General features: G+C 45.6%; 1 protein-coding gene across 1 annotated transcript in view; it reads right to left on the bottom strand.

Moving 5' to 3' along the window:
* Positions 1 to 20036, bottom strand: part of LOC104147813 (PDZ domain-containing protein 2-like) — a 213005-nt gene extending 192969 nt beyond the window's left edge. Inside the window, exon 1 of the mRNA XM_068927921.1 lies at positions 19976 to 20036. The gene's annotated coding sequence lies outside the window, so the exon portion shown is untranslated. The remainder of the gene's footprint in view (positions 1 to 19975) is intronic.
* Between the last annotated feature and the right edge of the window lie 3535 nt (positions 20037 to 23571).

Here is a 23571-nt window from a genome sequence, read left to right as displayed (position 1 = left end):
AATGCCAGACACACTTGTACATTGTTGAATATAGCAGTTCCCATTAATATTCACTTAGGCTTTCTTAATTAATTCACTTTGACTGCCTTCACAGCTCTTCTACTGCCTTTATTCAAGTGTTCTAGGTCAAGTGGAATTCTCAGAAATGTTACATAGGGTTTCCAAAAATAGAGTTTCAAATTTGTAACCACATCTGCACCTAATTCTTCAAGTTACACACCATATAGCCTGATGTCCAGCTTAACTTGTTTGACTATCACCTGCTTGCTGTGAATTGCGTATGAAAAACTTAAGAACTGGAACAAGGTGTTTGTGCCCTAAATCAACTGTCTACGCAAGTTCATTCTGGAACACAGTGCTTTAATTTTACATACAATTTCCATAAGGGCGTTTGGTGGAGTGGATAAATTATATCATACCTCAGAAAGCACAGGTTTGCAATCCACAGATTTTGATGACAATGATGCAAGAAGTATTTATTGCAGAGGTTGTGCAGAACTGTTGGCAAATTTAAATGTGTATTTCTCAAGCTCAGTCTGTATTCCTTTCAGCGCGCAGAACACACCAGGGAGTTTGCTGCTTCTAAATTTAGGGAGGGCAGGGCAGACTTCGTCAGAAGTCGAATGCTCCTGAGAACGGTTAACTATCTGTGACTTACCAGTTCCAGGGAAGAGCGGATAAGTAAAAGCTCCCGTTGTTACATCACTTTGATTAAGGATTTTCTTTGAAGTACATTTTTGTGCAATATTCAAAGGGACATTAAAATAGCTTTTTCCCCCGAGGAAAGTCATTAATGGCAACAACTTTCTTTAGAGGCTAACACTGCAAATACTACCTTTGGAGGAAAAGCAGCTGTCGCTCAGGTCCTGGACCTGGCTGGATAGTACAGCTTCTTGGTGATGGATGTGTTGCTCCATGGGTTTTCGATATGTTGTAGTCTATAAATCAGTATTTTTTATACTATTACTATTTTATTACTTTTTTTGTACTATTTTTGACTATTGTGTCTAGAAAAGAACCATTCCAGATAGAGTTTGATGGAGGGGGGAACAGTTACTGAATGTGATGACAGTCCAAATGATAAAGCTGTTATCCAATTCAGATGCCAAAGTTATATCATCTTTGTTCTATTCAGTCGGTGGTGAAAAGAAAGAGTCGAAAGGATTTTTTTTAACCAACTGTTTGCAGATCTCAATGCTGACAGTTGCCTCTCCCGGAATTCTTCATCAATGCCGAAAAGCCCTCACAAAATTGTGTACTCTTTGGTTCGTTTCTTTTACCAATATGCACAGCTCAAGAGAGGAGAAAAAAAGCTCAAGGGACCTCAAAAAAGCTCAAGGGACCTCAAAACCCTCGCGAAGCCAATAGGATTTCAGTCTTTTTTGTAGTTGGCAATAAAGCCACTGAATCACTTGGATGCTTGTGAAAACTGTCGCCAGTGATGGCATAGTCAAAAACAACAGAAAAGCCGCCCTGGCACCGCCACTCACCTGGAGTTAGGCTCCGACCGCAAAGCCCTGAAACCCGTTAACCAGCGCCACCCGGAGCCGGAGGTGAAGAAACCGCCACAGTCGGCTGCCGCGTGACAGAGTGACGTGGACCAGGGTCCGGTCGGACAGCTCGCACCTCCAGCAGCCCGAGCACAGAGTTTATTTCTGCGTGGGAGAAACAAAGCCCAGCCGCTCGCCCGCTGGGGCACGCGCATCCCGTTGGGCCGGCAGCCCCTCCGCCACCGCCGACCGCTCGCAGGCTCGGGCCCCGCTGCTCAGTGCGGTGCCCTGGCTAGCTCGCAGGATGACCCCGGCAGGGAGAAGCGTGAGGGCACTGCGCTAAATTTACGACGGTTTAAAGCACAAGACGCCGTTTTACACGAGCCTATCCATTCCCGGATCTCTAGTTATACCGTCAAAATTAGGCGGGGATGAAATACTTTCCTGCTAGGCAGTAGGAACACCAACGTGTTATTCTTTGAAAGGCTGTACAGAGGCTAAGGCTTTAATCCTTTTACTCCAGACGACGAGCAAAACCCCAGCAATGGGATCACCGAGCACCGTTGAGCTCTGCTCGGTCTCTGCTGGGGGCTCTGCAGTTCACTGCTACGGCATTTTAAGAGCCTCTAACCAAAAAGTTACTGCAAAAGAAATAGAGGCGTGCGTGGTTGGGGCTTTTTTGCCCCTCAACTCCTCAGAGCTTTTTACCAGCAACGTGGCAGACTGGCCTCAAACTCTGAGGTCCTCAGTACCAGGATTACTAGGTTTCAGGTCTCTCCCGCTGAACCAACAGCCGTTGCACTCTTACCGACAACAGCGCTCTTGAGACACAGCGCCTCCACTTACCTGTTACTGAATTTGTGTACGTAACCCACAAGTGGAAGTCTCCCGGCAAACGTTCGCAGCAGACGATCTGCAGGCCTGAAACAACTTAACTCTCCACTCAACCTGCACTTGTCGCGGCCCTAACTCTTGCTCTCACTTCCAGAAGTGAGACATGCATTTCTCTGACGTGCAAGAGAAAATGCAGATTTTCCGAAATAAAACCGAGTGTTTGAAGCAGGTGAGTAACCAAGTAGTAGCACAAAGCAGCGTCAGAAGATAAACTGCAGAGCATGGTATTAGGGGCCCAAGGGAGCTACCCTCTTTGGTCCACGCTAGGGAAAGCGTTCAGCTCGCTGTAGCGCGTGCCAGTGTTTGCACCGCTCCCAGCGTGCGGTACTGTGATAAGCAGACATCTGCAGCAGTCCTAAGGGTTAAATGGATTTAGGATCTGATCTGGGCTTATCGGAATAATGGGAATTTCTGCTATCTGTTTCATTATGAATTGGGTCACGCTCCAACCACACACCTTAAATGAACCGCAGGAACAGTGTCACTAATTTCAGCAGCATTATTCATGTGATTCAAACTCAATATGTAGGTTAAGTACTGTGTAACTCTAAATGAAAAGTCTAAGCCGTCTCTACAAGCAACACATTCAAAATATCATTATCCTTTCCGGTATAATATATCGGACCACAAATTTGCAAGCTACCACTACATCTGCATTTGCTTCCCCTCAAGGACAGCCACCAAAGATGAGGTGCAAGAGGCAGTAATTAAAACCCACACTCCTCTCCAACTGCTCCTTGCCTTTTCAGTATCTGTCTTATCAAGTATTCTTGTGCAGATTCTGTCAATTTTGGGAGGAGTAGCTGGGCACAGTATAAACAGCCACTACTTCAGCAGCACATAGTTAAGACAGCAGAAGCATTACCAGCGCTGATGTAACCCAACCCTCAGTAAGAATCTGTGACAGTCTTCTTGGAACGAAAAAGTCCCCTCTCTCCTACTTTCAGATGCTCTCCAGGATGCTACAACAGCTCCCTAATCCTCACCCTGTTTTGCTGCAAGACAAATTGGACCTGATCTCTTGCTCTGAGCAGAGGTCAGGCCTGAGTCACGCTGGCAAGGCAGCAAAGCATTTGCAAGTTGTACTGCTGCTAGATGTCCTCTGGTTATTCGAGCAGTCACTCTGGTGTATATCAAACACGCTAGATTCACATAAATAATTCCTAGGGAGGTACAGAGCACTCACCACAGACCTGCTCACAGCGCCCCACAGCAGCCAGGACTGCAAGTCTTGCCGGTCACGCAGAGGAAAATGCAAAAAGTAGCGGAAAGATGTGGACACAGATTACGTGACCCAGCCTATATACCTCCATACACACAGGCAGAGAAAGAAGAATGCAAAGGTGAATACTCTGCAATGCCACGCAATACAATGCCGCTAGTGAATACTCTGGATTTAGGGCAGCCAGCTTTTGGATCCAGGCTAACCAAATCCAAAGGAGTGCGAGGTGGCACAGCTCGCTACTGCTCTGCACATGCCTCGATCTGCCTCTGGTCTCAGCAGATTCTGCTAAAGCACGCATCAATTTGAGATGATGTGGGCAGCAAAGGGAAAAACTAGACTAGGGAAAGAAAAGCCAAGCACACAACACACACACCCTCAATTGTAACTTGGCCCTGAGTTACTGTTAGAGCGATGCTTCCTTTGCCACCAGGATGGCAGGTGTCTGATCTCATTTTGTAAAATAGCAAAGGTCACTGCAAAATTATAGCTCGGTTCTGGATCTATTTAAAAAAAAAAAAAAATCTAGGGTCTGTTTAGATCATTTTGGAACCGGTCACCCCTCTCCTAACTCTCTGCACAGACGTCCCATCTCCCCACTTTTTCGTCCCATCTCCACAGAGCTAAGAGTTGACATGCAACAGAGTAAGATTTGTTAACAAAAGCAAAGGAAAACTACTGTAGCAGCCTGGAAAGGGTGCAAACGTGAACACTGCTAGTGCCGTACGCTATTGGACTGCCACGCTCCCCGCCTGCCTGAGTGCTGACAGCCTTTCTAGCCTTGGCAGTTCACAAGGTGACAGTCCCTGAAGATACTTCTTTCCACTCACCAGTTTATTTTTCCTCAGCCCCATAAATCTGGGCTCTGTTCTAGCAGCCAGTAGCTAAAGAATATGACAATTAAAGATTAATGATATAAATGCACTGAAAGTTGAAAATCTAGATTTTTGAATGTCCTGCCAGACATATTCATTTTTAAACCTTACCCTTGTGGTTTGAGACACCAGGCCAAGAGTGTCACTTTTCCCCAACAGACTAGAAATGCTTTCTTCCTTTCAGCTGCCAGATAGTTTTGCGGGCTTATATATGTTTCTTTATTTAATTATTCACCGTAATACATGAAACATTAAGCAGCTTCTTTCCATGAAGCAATGAGTGCTGCTTTCCGATGACAACATACTAAGTAACCCTAATAGCAGGAATAAGGAAATGAGCTTCCTAGAACAAAGGGGAAAAGGGCAGAGGAAAATGAGATAAAAGCTCTGAGAAGCTAGCATTTACTAACACAAAAAGTTGAGACTTCATTTTGAATAAAACAGAGCAGCTGACCTGGGAAATAAAGGCAAAAAGAAACAGCCTTCTAAAACTTAAAAGGAAAGTGTTTTCTGATATGACTTTTGGGCTAGGACTTTCTTCTTCCTCAGCCTTTGAAGAGACCAAAGTCCACGACTAGGAATCCACAGACGCAACGGTAGGACACGCAACGCTCGCTTGCGTTCCCTCAGTGGAACTAACACCACGTTCGCGATCAGAAACGCTTGTTCTCCACGCGAACAGAAAGTTAAAGACGGAAGTCATTAAAGAAAGGCATCCCCAAGCCACAGTTCTTCCTGTGAAAACAGCACCGTGCGCACAACGTCCAGTTTACGCTCTTCCCATGTAACGCCTTTCGCAGCAGCAGTGGCGAGACAGTCTCATCAGGTTACGAAACAGTCTGCTCTCACCAGCACCTCGCACTGCCACACGGCCTTAACTCATCATCAAACCAAGGTAGGACAAACCTGATGACCTTCCCACTGCCACCGCTTTTGCTGAAAGCCTTCACCCTGCCCTTGGAAACTGAGGCAGGATTGTGGGCGAGAGGATTTTCCTGATTCTTGTTTTTGTTTGTTGCATCACAGAGGTAAAATTATCTCTGTTTGATTATTTAAAGCTGCTGGCTGTGGGGATAATCTGTGTATCAGCAGCTGTAGGGTGGGTGGTTAGCATTTTTGAATTTGTAGCTGGAAGTAAGGAAGTCATTTTGCGTAGTTCTTTAAAGAGGAAAACAGAGTGCACAGTACAAAATCCCATCACAGCCTGATGCTGAGGTTGCTTTCTTGTTCCTTCGCAATGAGAAAACCTTTCGTTTACTGGTAAGGCTGAGGGTGAGTTCCCAGCCCTGGCTCCTGCCATTCCTCCATCTCACATAGGAGAAGACGACAGGGAGCAAACAGACAATGAAGCGTTAACTCCTACAATTGCAACATTTGCTTGCTTATGCCTTCCCAAAACGTGACTGATTACAAGAAGCATCACTCAGAACGGTAGGCTCCAGGAGCTCAGCAAATGCGCTATCTTTAAACTAAACCCCACTAACCTTGGGGGAAAAACTCCAAAAACCCCTACCTGGGCAACTCCACCTTGGGGAAATTTGGAACAACGGACCTAATCACCAGGTATAAATATTTAGAGCACAAACACTACAGGAAACAACTCTGTCTATACTTGCAATCTGCTAACTCACTAAATAGTTAGAAGCAGTTTGGCTGTTTGCGTTTATACGACAGCTACAGCAAGCCACTCCTTCCCATGCCAGCACAACTTTGGCCTGCACATTCTGCTCTCGGTATTTGCGATTTTTCTCCTCCTACCTTCATTTTATCTGCAGCTGCTCAGCTTGCTTTCCTGCAAAGAGGGCTGGGGAACCAGGGTGGGGTCAGTGCAATGCCGGGCGGACTGGAAGGTTTATAAAGAACAGACATCAACACCAAAGAGCAGGAAACTGATAAAAAAACATAGCAAGAGATGCAAAACATCCCAGGGATAGGAGTGACAAGAAGCAGAGATGCATACTTTTCTTATTAAAAATCTGCATCTGAAAGCAGAGGGGAACATCCTCACGCACACCAGACCTGCACATTACTATCTCTTCCCTTCTGCGTGGCGTGGCATAAGAACAGAGACACACAGCTTTAATGTTATAGTTTAGAATATAATCTACAGACTTCTCCTTTTTTACAGTTTTGCCATCATCATACGTGCAAATGCTTCAACGTGGTACGTGACTGCACACATACTAGCAATATCCACACAACCATAACTGTATGAAAGATCTTTAGGCACAACTGGTAATATCTGGAACACGTTAAAAATTAGAATATATAGTTCCCTCAGCAGCTGTACTACTTTTCTCACAGTCTTTACTAATTAACATACATGAAGGCAGTACCAACCATTGTGGACCCAAGGTCATGTTTAGCTTCCTTTTTAAATAAGGCACAGAATAAAATCTTCAGCATTGACAATGCTGCAGTCTCAAGTGTCACATAACAAGAACTTCAAAGAGTTTCTTTGCCATAAGCCCTTTTTTTTTTTCTTTCCAAATCATAGAAATTAACGGCATATGGCACCTCTGTGGAGTGGTCTTCTGATCTACTTTGCTACCTTCCTTTTCCCTAATTCTGCCAGTGCAAATCCTTCCTGAGTCCGTGAGCTGCACATCTGAGCTGCTTCTTACCCTGGCTGCCTCTCTGCCCTCCGTTTCCACCCACCTCACTAAACTGAGTAGGCTATTGGCTGCCCTCCTTGATGTGCATTTCTCAGTGTGATAATTCGCATTATAAAATATACAGTGATAAATTCATTAAAGTTTGGCTCCCAAAGGCAAGCATTAAAAAGCATTTTAAGGAACTCCCAATATTCCTGCTGCCGTCTTCCCTGCTCTTTGAAAGCCACCTCTACTGTGAAACCAGTTTTTATATCTTTTAGTAAATCATTTAAGACAGCCTTCACTGCCTATTACCTTAAAGAAGTTAAAGGCTACAGGGTCTGTATTGTCTCATGATAAGAAAAGAGATAGACAAGGCAAATGTTTTATTTATGCTTGAAAATTGGATGCAGAAAGATTTATAAATGGACTAATTTTAGTCAGTGTCCTCATTTCATAAAAAAAAAAAAAAAAACACTAAAAAGCATGCCTTAAAATTAATGTACTGCTACCACATGTATTAACAAATATGTCAAGTCTTTGCTTGTTTTAAAGCCCCTTTGATAGTTAGAGAGCTTTTTTTCATTATATATATAAAAAGCAATCCTTGGCTAGTTATTTTCAGAAACTGTGCTGGAATAAAGCATGGGACAAAGGGGTTTTTTTCCTCTTTAACAAGGCTGCCCCATAAGCGTTATCCTAAGGGATAAACATTTGGACTGTGACCTTTGTGCCTTATCTTGTAGCACGATGGAGGCCAACTCCTCCCTCCAAACTCATTCCAAAGAATCTCTTTGCTGTTTGTTAAGTCAAAACCAGGTATCGGCCACAGAACATAAGCATTTAGATAATGGCTTTAACATTTGTCTCTCCTTGAACAGTTTCTCCAGTGGCTGCAGAAATTAGATTCCTCACAGATAAAGAGCAGATGCTGTACCTAGGAAGATTTTTAAAAGCCCACATTTGATGCCTTGACATTTGCGTTGTATTTCACTGAGGCACGAAGCAGAAGTGGAATCACTAAAACCCAGCAAGTCCAGAAATACTGACTTCATCTTTCTGGAGCTCAGGAATCCAAATGCTGAAAATCTGAGTTTCTTCTGCAGACAGCAGCATCACAGACAGGAGAATTACTAGCCATCTACCTTGATCCTCATTTTCTCCACACTGACCAGTGATAAACATAGTGAAGTGCGAGCCTCAGAGCTGCTCCAGAATAAGCAGAATAACCCCACTGTAGGGTTGCATCATTCCCAGAGAGACTTTACTCACAGTACAAACCACGCAAGCAAAACTCATGTCCTTTGCTACCTCCAGGATCCCAAGACTCAATCCCACCTCTTATACACAAGTCTGCTTGCTGCCTCTTAACGTTGTTGACATTTTATGACCATCTCTGAAGATATCCTCTCTCCCAGACACAAGCTCCCATGAATAGGCTCCCTTATCTGAAATGTTTGGTCCTGCATAAGCTCACTAAGGTTTGACCTTCCCTCTCCAGTCAGAGAGCCAGCACTCAGCATCATAGTCCTCCTCATCTCATACCCCGATTATTGCAACCTCTTCTTTCCTCTTAATGAAAGTCTGACTTGCTTCTACTCCAGACAGCACCACAGCAACTGAAATAGGAAAAAATAATCACATTGCTCTTCTCCTGCTCTCCCTTCTTCCAAGTGTTTCAAAGGTCTTTCTCTGCTTGACTTTGACATATATTTATATGTACTTTGACTTTGCTCTGAATATATACAGGGCTCTGCCTCTCAGTCACAGCAGCCCTCATCTCATTTCCTAAAAAAGCACCTTTGCATTCTTTCCTATACCAGGATAAGGCTGGAGAGGAGCCCCCTCTGCACGCTCCCGCTGCTCTAATACCTGTGGGACCACAGCCAGTCCTCACTGGCTATGCCCACATCAGCAAGTAGAGCAGACCCATGGAGAAGCTGACTCTCGTAATACACGTGTTGGGGTGTGTGCTTGTTTTTGCAGTGGCCTATCTCTAGGCTGGGTCCAGGGACCGAATATGCATTTGTAGCCAGGCTGTAGTAGGTGTCCCCTGGAGCAGATCTCCCTGCTAGGCAGAAGCCTGGTTCATGCGCTCTGAGACCACTCCACAACACAAACCAAAGCCCAACCAGGAGATTTGTTTCAGAAGCCCATTCTTGATCCACACTAAGACACTAAATTAGACCTCTAGGTACTACCGCATCATCTGTAACTTTCTCCTTCTCCCTTCCACACGTATCCCGAGATCACCTTGCCCTCTCCATGCTGCCCAAATAAGTTAGCATGACTACTCTTCAGCTCCCGGAAACTTCATCTCAGCAGCACAGAGGTAATACAGCTTTGCACCAGCAGACACGCAGGTAGTCCAGGTAGGCACCAGATGCAACGCCGGGACATTTTTGAGGGTGTGACTCCCCCAACAGAACGTGAGTGACCATTTTAGGATATCATGGCTGTGAATGATGGGTTTGTGCGAGTTGAAGTCTGGCACGTTTCTGTGCTTCAGACCAAAGGAAAGAGGGGAGGGAAGGAGAGAAGTGACGCTTTTCCTCTCTTCCAGATGAAAGGAAAATTGGGGGGGGGGGGGGGGAACAAACCGGGAACTAAGCCCCTTATTAATTAATGCGTGTTTTGAAAAAGAAATGCAACTGTGCACTCACTTATCTGGGTTTCTAGGAGCTTTAGTGACCTTAATAATTCATGTTTATGTAAGCTGTTTATAATTTTAAGCAGTTTGTTTTGTGCAAATTTTGTCCATTGAATTTAACAGAGATGAATACATCGAACTGTGAAATGAGGTTGGCCATAATACTCAAAGGGAAGCTTTTCAAAAACTACAGTGTTTTTATAAGGACAAACAAAATTCACAGCTTTGTCTGAAATAATTTTCCATCCATTACTGATACACACAATGTGAGAAGGAAATTTTTTTTTTCCCCCAGATTCATCCTTTCCCTTTCCTTTTCATGTTTTGGCAGCATTTCTAATACCATAAAGTTTCATTGTTTCTCAAGCATGTAATCAAGCGTCTCCTGCCTGTTTGCTTTTCTTCATAGCAACAGAAGAGTAAGAGGACAAGGGGGAGCAGAATTACGTTTACCAAAGTGATTAGAAAAACTCAGAGGCAGGTATAGCTCCTGAGATTACCTTTAAATTCATGTTTTGTGTAACCATTTGGGCTCCTGCAATGCATGGTGCTATGCAGCAAGCGGACTGCCCCTACGCTGTAACACAGGGAGAGGCTTCCTCATTCCAGGCTCGTAGCCACCACCCAAGGGCTTAAAGTCCTTTAGGACCTCACTCCAGAAGGTGGGTCAGACTGAGCAGGACCTTGTAACTGACCCACCAAGTAGCCAGAAGAAAGCAGGCCAGAAGCCAGAAAAAGCAGCTGCGTGTAGTCCTAAATGTTTTCATAAGCCTTTCCTGATACGCCAAATTAGACCATCCCTACACATTCTTCATTAAAACAAATAGGTCCAGGAAAATCTCAGGCTACGTTGTGTCAATATAAGCTAGACCGCTTTTCACGCCATCGCCTCAGAATTTGGCCAGACTTAGAGGGAACAGAGACTCTGCTCTTTCACGGGCAGCTTCAAGAAGCAGACAGGGACGCTGTTGTGAAGGGTCACCTCTCCCAAATGCTGGCACGTCTGTGCAGATCATCACCTTGCCATGTGTAGACTGGAAGCTCTTCTTTAAAGATTCTTATATGGTTTTTAGCCTGATGCCATTTAAAGAAGTTTTTATTTAAGAAAAAGAAAAAACAGCACCTCATTTAAACTGGAATTCTAATTTGTCCCTCAACATAAACTGCCAAATACAGGTTCTAGCTGCACCTCCCAGCAAACAGAAAAAATTTCTGTCTGGGGCAGAGGAAGTATGAACCATCCCAGCGGCGCCAACAGCATAATACAATAAATAGAAGTTGGAAGCTGGAATAAAAAGATGACTATGGGATCCACAGGCTTTTGTTCCACATTTGTTCTGGGCCTAGGAGAAATGGGTCCCAATGGATCATCTTCTCACAGATAAGGGGTGCTGACACTTGCACAAACACCGAGAGCAGCAGGACAGCCTTTACGGCAACCTTTAGAGAAACAAGGGCTTGACAAACCAACCACTTTCTACAGTCTGTACAGCCAAGCAAACTACTAGCAGTTGTAGACCAAAATGAGATTTGAGGCAAGTATCAGGTCTTTCATAGAAGAGCTTGCATTCACTTTTGAAAGATTAACAGCCGTATTCTGTTGTGTATCCAGCTTTCATCAAGTTATCGTTTCAACTAACAATTTTTTAAAAATCATGTAATTGGTCTTAGCAGCTTACAATAGTTTTTAGAACAAGTACCACCCCTCTCCCTCCCTCTCAATAAAAACAGAAATCAGTGAATCCAGGCATTGTCCTACGAGTCCCTAGTGATACCATTGCCAGTAGCTAAAACATGTCTAGTACCTTGATTATCAAATATTACATAAAGATGAAAAAGTCTCCTAACCTTTTCCGTATTTCTTTGTTTACTTACAAGATCCAAACTCATAGTTTTACTCACCAGAGATTAGAAGCTGGTACCTAGATCAGTTAGACTCTGACCTGAGCTCTATCTGATTAAAGGGCATCCCCTACAGGGAGGGGGTGACTATCCCCATTAAACACGGAAGAGACACTGAAAGATGCCAGTCACATCTTCCAAGCAATAACCCTTCTCGTTTTCCATCTATTATCACTGAGCTATTATCCTATCTATAGAGGTAATTAAAAGGCTACAGATAAAATCCTTGATCACAAAGCAGTCTATTTCAAGGCAAGACTTCCTACTCACATACTCCACTTTTCTGAAGTCTTTGTACACAGAAAAAAAGAAGCAGCTATTGTATGAGAGGAAGATTCCAAAGAAGCGTCATCAATTTGAAAGAGCTGCCATGTATTTCTCAAGCTGAGCCACCATTTTTGACACTTGCGACCAAAACCACTTCCATGAAAGAAACACATGGGAGATACAGGGCTTAGGACCAATGAACAAACTTTAAGGCCTAGTTCGGTCTGGAAAACTGTGATTGTGATATCCAAACCTTTACTCTACCTCATGCCGCCACACGCATGACGCGAGAGGGCAGTTGCAGGCTCTTGGGCAGGCTACAAGCCTCTCACAACATGAACAGTGATTTCACAGCCTTCAGCCTGGAGCAGTCAAGCTGCATCCACACTGAGAGCGCTACAATTAGCCACATGGCTCTTAAGATGAATGCTCCTTATCTCGTTATAACTGCAGTCAATTACCTTTCATTTAGAATTCATTTAAAAGTAAATATACCTCTAAAATACTGAATGCTTTATTCAGATGTTCTCTAGACAAACACAAATAGCTCATCCACGAGAATCAAAGTCCATTGGAGAAGGAAGAATATTTTTAATTGTTATAGCTCTAGACTGCTAAATGGCACCTCAAGGAACTTCTGTTACATAGCGTACAGTAGAACAGATACGGCAGGAAGGAGAAAAAGCCTAAAAACACCAAGAAATAAAATCTGCGGCAATGCCTGTATGATCAATGGAAACATAACAACACACATTTGCATTAGAATAGTTTCGTAAATAACCATCCCACAGCTGAGACATTTACAGTCAGCTAGTAAATACAGTTTAACTTTTAGCAGAGAAGGTGGTAATTCATTAAACCACCCAAACAAGATATGTTGCAATCACCAATTGTACTTTAATTAGGAAGAATACTTTTGAAAGCAAAGCAAAAGGCTAGATGACCCAAGTACCAAGACCCAAGGCTAGATGAGCAAGTCCTTTCCATCCTAGTCATCCAGGAGCTGTAATTCACTGCACTAAAGACCATTCACAGTGCAGAGCATTAAATCATTAATTAGCAACTCGATGTGAAATGAAGGAAAAAGCTGTTGCCCTCAAAACGAGCCTCCCACAGCTGTCCCCAGTCCCACACCTGCCAGCAGTGACGGTACATAGAAGCCAGAAACGGCTGGGATCTCCAGAGCAGCTCCATCCATTTGTTTGCTGCATTTATTTATTTCCAGATGAGCTCCAGGATGCACATCCAATATGGAAATGTTGGTGGTTTTGTTCAGAGGAAAAAGAGTGGGAGGTCTGTTACTCCATACAAGAGAGGAGATGGATCGCTGCTGAATGAGGTGGGCCACGTTCCAGCCCAGAGCCCAAGCCCTGTTATGCTGAGGAAGATGTTTCCTTGCTCAGCTCCTCAGTATCAAGTGGAGGACCTGAATATAATGCTGATGGAAGAAGGTGGCTCGGCAGTGAGAGTGAGATGCTTTGGTTTTTCTGCTGCACAGAGTATAAGGTTAAAGGGTGGGGAAGATGATTAAAGGAAGGGTAACGTAATCTGTGCTGCTTGGAGCCTGGAAGGCAATTGCAACTTGGCTTAAAGTCAGCCCACCCACTTGTTTCTATTCCCAGATAAACATGGTGAGCACGTTCCCAGCAGAAATACCTGCAAGTGCTCAAGAGTGGAAAAACAGCACTGCAGATTTAGGATACAGAAGACCAAGAGATAGGTAAATTCATCACTTGTGAAAGTCTCAAGTCCTCCAAAGACAGACCTACTGGGAAACAGGTATGAGCACGAGATCGGGATTACTATTTTAAAGCAGAACGGCTGGTTAATGTTTAATACCTGTCCCACTTGTCATCTGACATCCTTCACGTTGAGAGTTGAGTGCAGACGAGACAGGGACTTTAGTCTTTACTCCAAGGTCAGCCGCCGCTGGTGTTCCTGCCAGCCCTGATGAACGGTGCTGTGACAGCTGGACCATCCCACTGGCAGAGGTGGCTGCCACCAGCACCATCAGCTGAGGGAGCAGAGACGAGCTGCTCAGGCTGCACCATTTCCATCAGAGCTTTAGGCTTGCATTAAATAAACAAAGCCTTTTCTTTGTGCGTTTTGGCATAGCCTTTGGTTGCAAACTCTCTCCAAATCCATACTGTTTTGAAGCCCCCTTTTGATCTTCGATTGTACTGAGAAAGACATAAATATCTTAATAGATCACATTCCTTGGTCATCTCAAGTCCACAAAGACCATTAAAATTTATACCTTGATATTAAAGCTAAATTTACCCCGCACGACTGGGAGATTGCTTTCGCTCCAGCAGCGGAGAGCAAAGCAGCAGTATGTTAACCCTTACCTGTGGTCAGATCATTGATTTATACACTACTATATTTGCACACAGCTGGAGGTGTGGAGAAACTCTGGTTCAAGAGGACACAGGCTGTATTGTACTAATCTGTCCTGGAAAGCTGAGGCTGGGACGCAGACTGCTCCTAAACTTACAGATAACTTGCAAATAGGATGCTAGTACTGGAAAGATGATATCTAGTGAAGATGCCAATGTATTTACAGGCGGCTGAGCAGGTGGGCTGCCGTTGCATAGATCTGTAACACCTGGGAGACAACGGCAGGATGTTTTCACTGGACGGCAGGAGAAAACAGAGTGGGCTCCGCACTGGTGGTTTAATAGGGCCGACCTCTATCAAACCTCTGGCCAACGTTTGTTTATCCAGGATTTTGCAAAGGGCGAAGCGAGCATCAAAGCTCTCCTTCATTTTGTAGGTCAGGAATGCTTTTGGGCTGGCACAGTGTCAGCTCGGATTTATTCTGCAAAGTGCACTTTAATTTTTCATTATAACAGCACCTACAGCCTTTGATTGAAATAAATAATGAACCAATTTATATCATGAATCTAAGAATCACTCTCTTCTGGTCCCCATCACATTTAGGATTTTCTTCCCAGTGACAAGTGTTAATGCATTTATGCCCTAGTTTCACACAGTGGATGTTACAATTGAAGTGTCAGGAAGGAAGGTTAGGGTGGGTTTTTTTTTTTTTTCAGATTGCTATAGTCAGACTCAGCAGTCCATTTTGGATGAAAATATCACGGCAGAACACAGGCTGAAAGAAGTCTGGATTTTAAACAGCACAGCAAAAGCCTTTGTGTTGTATATGACTAAAATATAATACTGAATAGGTTTTTCCCCAGTCTGAGACAGGGATGATGGCTCCACTATAAAATTATGCGGGGGCTTTTTTGTGAAATAGCACAAGTTTCACAAGTCTTTAATATAGTTAGGGACTCTGCTTTCTACACTTTCCCCATTTTTCAATTCTGCTCCTTCTGGAAACTCCTGCAGCACAATCATGAGAGGAATTGCTACATTTTCAAGAGGACACCTGACCATTGACCGTAATGGGACCTCAAAGCAGTGCCCACCTTCGCTTTCCACTAAGCAAAAATATCCAAAGTCAAAACCCAGTGGGATCCAGACCCACTGTTTGATTTGAACCATTTTGACTGTGTGGATCGTGATAATTTTAATAAGCACAACCGCTCTCTTAGAGGGGAAAAAAAAAATCAATTATCAAAAGTAGCCTTACTGTCATTTCAAACTTTTGTCAAATTAGCTTAATACAATTCCATTTCAAGAGGAGTTTAGATTAAACGCGCACAATAAATACTGCAACCCACCCAGAGTACTAATCCCCTTTGCAAACTGTATAACACTGCAGGGAAAGTTAATAAAATGCTGGCCAAATCAAGCTATAATGACATTAAAGCACAACTGGCATAGCTTACAAAAGTCCTCCAGCAGCAAATCTGGGAGGCTGCACCGAAGAGGAGCCGTTCCAATTAGGCAGCTATAACAGAAGAAATATTAGATTGTGGCATTCCAGAGCCTCCCCATTTTGCTGTGCCCATCTCCCTGGCAAAGCTTTATAACGTCAGAAAACAAGACAGCAATGTCAGTGTTTTGATACTAGATTAGGAGCCCTTTTTAACTATAAAAGAATAATTATTTTATTCCAGAGAGTAACCACAAATTAATTTTATTCACCCAAACCGCCTTTTCATTGCTGGAAGCTGCTGCTGAAAGACCACAGACTCTGTCCTAGATGACAACAGATTGCATGCAAATTTCAGACTCGGTACCGTGCTAGCTGCACGAGATATAATGTCTTGTGACATGGGGAAGGTCAGATTAGACTATTTGACCTTCAAGCTAAATTTATCAACTTAGTGAAATACATTGGTATCGCAATTTTTAATTAAGACAACATAATAGAAAGAGCACTATTGCTTGGTCTACTGCAGATCTGTATTAAAATACTATATGCACGTAATGATTTTTGTACATGATGTAGTAAAAACAAGCCAGAAGAGCTGTTACTGTAACGCAGGGGTAATACGAGGAGAAAGCTGAGCCTCACCAAAGCGAGCCCACTGCACTCTGTCATAACCCCAGCAGGGTCAGACACATCCGTCAGGAATAAAGAAACAGGGAATGCTTAAGGATCATAGTACAGCTCACAGACCTTAAGGAACAAAAAGCAGTTTATTAAAATGATATTGTTTCAACACAAGCAAAACCCGCGTTACTCATTCAGTGATGTTGTTATTCTTGCTCCATCAGCAATCAGGTACTTCTGAGTCAGCAGCGCACACACTGCCCAGCACGGCTAAGGGACTACCATGCTTTTCCAGATGACACACAATAGCCAACTATCACATGGACAAGTGGGTCAAATTCAGAAGACTCTTCTTTTCTGCTCTCTCTCTCTCTGGATATATTAATCTATGAGCTTATTCCTGTTTATCTTATGAGATGTATGCCATAAAAGAGCTTACAGGATGTGTATTGCTGCCAAGTTAATATTGCTGTTGGAACCTCAGCCGCTGCATTTCCTGACTTCGTGTTGCCCAGCTAAAACTTTTTTTTTTTTTAATTCTGCATTTGTCTAATGGAGTTTATACATGGCTTGACCCCACTTTGGAGAAGAATGCTACGCAGAACACCTAACAACACCTGCAGGAAACCAAGCAAAAGAACAAGCCCTATACTGAAGACAGTAGCAACACTTAGAGATAGAATACCACTATGCACCACTATGTAGACACGCGTAGAAATATAGCAAAGAAATGTACTTTAGTAATAACATTCAGAAGCAATTTAGAAATGTACCTGCATTATAAGACCTTTCCTTATACTTGCATGGACAAAATCCACAGCTTTTGACTTAGGCCAACCCAGCTGAGTTACCCAGGAACTGTCATTAAAATAGTAACAAAAAAACCAACTTATTTGTTCCCAGATGTTGCTTTACTTGGATTTTCAAGGGAGCAAGTGGAGAAAAGTGTTACTTAAAAAAAGAAGCCTTCCACAAAACGTGCACAGCTGAGCCAAGGCGTTTTAGGTCCACTCCTTCCCTCTGCAAGAAGGTGAGCATCTGCTGCACGCCCCCAAGCCCGAGCAAGGCCATTGCCTGACTGCACATGCCTTTAAGCAGAGAGGAGGCCGCACTCTTGAAGTGGCCACAACACTCCTTACATCTTTGGAGGGAGTAAAGTCTCATCCTGCCTCCTAACACAGACCAGACGCTCTTGCACCAGACCTGACTTCTGCCCAAAGCCACTCCTTTATTCCATGAAGCTACAGAAACGCTAGCAAGACACTGACTGCAATATTATAAAGCTGCGCAGCTCTCCAGTCCTTTTAAATTTGGCCCTCAGGACATAGGGACCTGATTTCACTGGCATTGCTAGCAGTAGATACCTGCTATGCAAGATGATGGCTCTTGCATGTGAGAAGTCAGGGCTCTCCAACCACCTAGGTAAACCTTTCCAAAGACATCTGGACTCCGTTTGTCCTCCTCGCCTTTGAGCAGCCCTGACAAGGTGCCTGGGACAAAGTGTTCCCTTTTGTTTGAAGAAGCCAGAGATTGCCCTGATCTGCCACATTATAGTTCATCTGAATTTAGAGAGTCACAGTCCCGACTTCTGCCCTGTGCACCCCTGTCCGCAGCCACCTTCTGAGGCTGTGGCCAGCCACACAGCCCACGGGAACACACACCGCAATCCCTTAGGAGTCTCTGTCCCTTTGTTATTTGGGGAAATGGAGGCATTTCCATTAACGGCTTAAAGAATCCATAGGAGAGAGAGAGAGAGAGAGAAAACAGTGACAACAATATACTGATAGACAACTCTGCAAAGTACCGCCTGGTCACCAAAGTTGCTATTTGTATTCAAAGAGTTGATAACAACTGCCTTCACAAGCTCATTAGTGTAGAAGTCAGTGTGAATATCTACTCAGGTGTCAAGGTTTTTAGCACAGTATTCACCTGACAACATTGTAAAGGGAACGCAAGAAAGCCCCGTGTCGTGAAAATTGAAAGACTTTTAGTTCTTCTTTTAACCCCCCAAAATTTGTATCCCACTTCTGCAAAATATTCCTGACTTCTATAAAAGTGAAAGAAAATAGCTATCCTCTAGGCTAAGCACTGAACATTTTCACGGAGACAAAGCCTTCAAAGACCCACTTTTTACACTCTATTTGCTTTCTGGCATCTTGCTTTTCATAGAATTATTGCCTTAGTAGCACTGCAGGTAATTCTTCCTTGCGCTATGGGCTTTAGCTACTCAGAAGATAATTTCTCCAGTGCAAGGATCGTGCAAGACAGGGAGAAGTCACTCTAAAACGACAAAGTTCATAATCTAGAGGGATTAGCACAATATTTGCAAGTAGGTGCATCCAGGACACAAAAATGAGGGTTTCAGAGGGCATGCATCTGAGTTTGCCTTAAAACAGAGACTTTCAGACCAAAGTGCCTAAGCGCTCCCACAAGAAGAGTCTGCTCACAGGAACAAAGTGCGCGTCCAAGCCCCAACCGCTCCAGGCTGCAGCACAGCATCTCGGCTAATGCACGGGCAGCCGATGCCACAACAGGGCACACGCTTGAGCCGCCTGCAGCCGCCTTCGCCAGAGCCCACCACCCCTCGCTTCAATCCCCCGCCACCTCCCGCAGCTCGCGGAGGAGAGGGGAGCGAAGGCAGCTTGGGGTCGGGCCCCACTGAGCGCTCTCCTTCCGCGCGGCCCCTCCGATCGCTCCCCAGACACAAGGGGAGAAGCTCTGACAACCCACTGAGGGAAATTCATGAATGCTGCAGTTCATTAAAAGGCTACTGAGGGAAAGAACTGAGGTTAACAGAATGGGCTATATTAAGCCCATTTATAGCTTTATGGCACCTGCAAAGGGGGCAATCAGGGCTTTCTGTCCCAAAGCATAATGGTCAGAGAGTCACAGACTGAGACAGGTTTGATAAGAGTACCCCAGGCCACCTGAAAGAGAGGCAACACGTTTCACTTCAGCATTTGAGGTCAGCGCTTGATGTTTTCCTCGTACATATCTCACCCACAATTGCTCCTGGGCTTACAACACCGCATATATCACAGCCTGCTGTGTGCGGACAACAGTATTTAATGACACAGGGAACTACTTTCCGATGATTCCCCCCCCCCCCAAAAAAAAAAAAAAACAAAAACGGCCAGATGCTTCATGCTGTCTGATTTTATTAGACTGCTGCGTACAGGGAAGGGGGGTGGATGGGGGTTAGGTGAAAGCCACCCCTCTTGCTCGCCTCCCTGGCTCCTGCCCCACAGCAGGGCAGTAACACGGGCAGCGACGACGCGAGCTAACGCACAGCGCAGGGGCGATGCCACGAAGCCTCACGGCAGGGGATGGTGCCCACTGCCCTCCGTGTGCCTACACCCGGCTCGGCAGAGCGTGGGTCGGGGCACGAACCCCGCCGGTGCCCGGCCATGGGGTCCCGCCGACTCCCGGGGGATGCGCCCCGCCGTGCCGGGGAGACGGAGCCCCCCCGACCGACCCCCGGCAACGGGACCGCCGCCGCCGCTCCCCGGTCCGGCCGCGACCCCGGAGGTCCCCGCCGCCCGCCGCAGGCACCGGCGGACGGAAGCGGGGCAGCGGCTCCGCCGGCGGCGCAAACCCCGTCGGCGCGGCAGGGAACCCCGGGGGGGAAGCAGCGCTCCGCCGCCCGCCGCCGCCCGCCGCCGCGCTCCGCACTCACCTCGGCGGGGCCGGGGCTCGGCCCGACACCTGCCGCCGCCGCCGCCGCCGCCGCCCGCCGCGCTGCCCGCCCGGCCCGGCCCGGGGAGCGGCGCGGGGCGGGAGAGGAGGGGGGGGGGCCCGACGGCGGCGGCGCGGGGCTCCGGCGAGGGGCGGCCCTACGGGGCGGGCAGCGGGGAAACTTTACGCCCAGGCCGCCCTGCGGAGCCCGCCCGGGCGGGGATGCCCAGCCAGGACCTGCCCCCCCCCCACACACACCCATGCCCACCCCGCGGGGGTCCGAGGGGGCGGCTCGGAGGGGTGGAGGGGGGGGGAACCGGGTCGCAGTTGTCCTGCGGGAAGGGTCGCGCGTCACTCACAGCCTGGCTCCAGCCCCCCAGGAGCAGGCATTGTTCTGTGCCGGGTTTTAATATTTTCGGGCATTTGGGGATTTTCTTAAGTCCTTTAAATATGTCCCTTGTACCTCTTTTATCTTCTGGTCTCGCTCAGCAGGAAGTGCTATATGCAAAAGAAGATTTAAATGAACAGTGAATTACTCATAAAGGATCAAAAACAAGTGAAAAACCTTTTTTTTAATAAAGTTCCTTTTTTTACTAGACACTTCAGATTATTGAAATGAAAATACATTTTTAAATGGTTGCTTTTTCAGGTTCACTTTTCCTGGCCACTGCAAAAGGAAATGGTCAGCAGCTCTGTTTTCTTTCAAGCCAGATTCGCTTCCTGACTCATGCCCCAATACAAGGCTTGGGGAGTGGGTTTCCAGTACTGCAGTTCTAAAATTAAATCTAAAAAACGAGCTGAGAACTATCACAGTGTCTCTAAAGTATTTGCTTTATTAAAGACAATGCCAGGCAGTCGCATTTCAGTTTTGTCCGAATGCTCTGCCTATCACTCCTTTGAAGACGATTATTCCTGCTTGTAATGTCTCTGCTGATAACTAAATAAAGCCCAGCCGTTAAGATGGTTAAAATGGAGAGGTGTCTAGAGGCACTTGTTGCAATGTCAAGAAGCTCAGCATGAGGTTCTAGGCAGAGCCTTAGGCCTCTTCAGCATCTGAAGACGTTGTTAGTTGAACTGTTCTGTCAATGCAAAGTACTTGCACGCGAACAAGATAGCATTGCAGAGCCTGCAAGATCAACCACCCTCTGGAAAGGACAAGGAGCTTCCCAGTGGTGTCAGCCACACCGGGAAAAAATACCCTTCCAAGCTGCCGAGCTCCAAGGCCTGGGAGGGGTGCAAAAAAATAGGTGCATGATTCCTGCCAGTGACCTCGTTTCAGGGAGGAAATCGCAGGCACGCAACGCAGGTAATAACTGTGGGCACCCTGCTCAGCTGGGCGGGCTGCAGAGAGAGCAGCTCCCTGCTGGCAGCGTGCCCAGCCTGCACCACCACAGATAGCAACCTGCCACCCCATGCCAGGCAGCAGTTGTCCAAGCAGCGGCCAGATGGGAGAACTGTCTCCCTCCATGTTTTTCCTCCCGCGTTGCCATGCTGCAGAGCGATCCAGTGAGGAATGCTTCACCACAGGGCTGGGGTTAACGCAGTGCAGGATTCAATGAAATTTCACTGAAAACAGATTTTGGAGTACACAAAGTCCTGCCACCACTGATGATCCTGAGGCGCTAACGCTGTCCTGTGCCACCTGTCAGTACCACTTGACTGACCTTCATGGGCACAGCTCCTCCAAAAGCATTGCAGTGTCAGATGGATTCAGTCTCCTTAGGTGATTTTTCCACCCTGTTTCTAGGGCCTTGACTTTGAACAATACTCTGTTCATTATTTACCCATGTGAGAGCAGCAGAGCTTACAAATGATTCCTCCATGCTCCCAGAGAGCTCTTTGAAAATGGTGCTGGCTCACGAAAGCAAGATGGATGGTGGGGTGAAGCAAGAGAAACTCTGAGAATTATTCCCTTTGACTCCCAAGTTCAAAAATGTGATTATCTTCTGGTAGGACAGGAAAAATCCCCAGAGCTCCCAAAGCAGAAAGCAGTGGTGCACCTTGGGATAGCTGCCCAGAATGCTGAGGCCTTATTTCAAAACAAGGCTGTCCCCTGTGGTCAGTTCTGGCAGGAAATAACAGCCAATAGTCATGCAAATATGATGATCGTCAACAGCAGCAGCATACAGATCAGAATTACAAAAAAATCCAGGCACCAACTTCAGATTATCTGTTATCTTCATTTTTAAAGGTCCACAATTCCAGTCTGCTTATAGAGCACATCTCTAAAACAAGGGGACAGATTAGGCCTGAACCCTTCTTATTCAAATCAGAGCAAGTCTATTCATTTCAGGGATGTTACACCAATATAGAAACAGAATGAAAAGGGACTTTGCTTTCTCTTCTTTATCCTCTTACAATAACGATATCATTTAAATCTCTCCAAAGTCAGTCATGTGCGTTGCCCCCATTTTCTACCTCAATTGTAGGATAATGCTCTGAGATGCTGCAGATTTGGTGCTCCTGCTGGAAAGCGTTTGGCTTCTGGCAGGATTATACCATGGAAGTAAAGCTGATGCTCGTAAACAATGTCTTTTACTAAGTAGCTTCATAGGCAGCTGCTGGCATTCACTTTCACAATGACAATCAGTCATTGCTTGTATCTTCTGATACCAGACCAAAAGGTAGGAAAGATGCTGTACACTGTATGTGTTGGGTTTATTCTTCCGCTCTCTGTTGAAAGGTCATCTTTATCTACAACTGGAATCAGTAATTCTTGAGGCTGCCAGAAATATTTTACCTTCTCCCCTTACACATCTGAGGAGCACTCGTTTCCTTCTGCTCTTCCTGAAGGTTATGCACCTATTACACGGCGTGAACATCAAAATCCCAATCAAATATGGTTTCATGAGCGTGGATCTACCAACATTGATTTATAGGTTCTGTGGTACTTGTCTTTTGCAACCTGGTCAGTTGTCAATAGGATCAGTAGCATTTTGTGTTTTTCCTAGTGACCGGCTGGGTAGAGATTAAGTATATTCCTTAGTGTTTTCCGCATTCCACCTCCTACATAGTGCCCACAATTTCATTTTATTTTGCTTTCAATAAGGGAAGGAGGCTGGAAGTAGAGCGGGCTCCTGAAACCCAGAGGACCCTGGAAGAAAAACGGGAGAAACCAGGAAGCAGGGAGAAAGATCAGATGAAGCGCCAGGGGACATAATATTCAGCTTTAGGGATTTGAACGCTGCTCAGGTCATTTAGCCTCACGTGGATATATCAGCTGGACCCAATTTGAGTAGTTTGTTTAACTCTTTTAGGAAAGCTGGAGTACTTGTAAAGTCGCCATAAAGCAGATTTTAGTCATACTAACAACAACATTTTATCCCCCTGCCAGCTTGAGAAATCTGTAGTTTTGTCACATTTTCCAAGAGCAAGCAGGAGTCTCTGCCCCCGACCTGTGCCACCAAATCGTCACCCGGACGGCCTCTGTCTTCCCTTGCACCCTGGAGACATCTGAACGACGTCCGGCGATTGAGGCAGATCTGCTGAGCTATCGTGTGCCCTCAGCTCACCCTGAAACCCCCGGATGCTGAGGTTCATGGTACTCCAAAGTTTCTCTGTAGATGATTTGATGACACTTTGGTATAGTCTAGTGAC

This window comes from Struthio camelus, chromosome Z, assembly GCF_040807025.1.
Source record: "Struthio camelus isolate bStrCam1 chromosome Z, bStrCam1.hap1, whole genome shotgun sequence".
In the NCBI taxonomy this organism is placed as follows: Eukaryota; Metazoa; Chordata; class Aves; order Struthioniformes; family Struthionidae; genus Struthio; species Struthio camelus.
The sequence above is the reverse complement of the archived record's forward strand: the minus strand, read 5'-3'. Positions and strand labels throughout refer to the sequence as shown.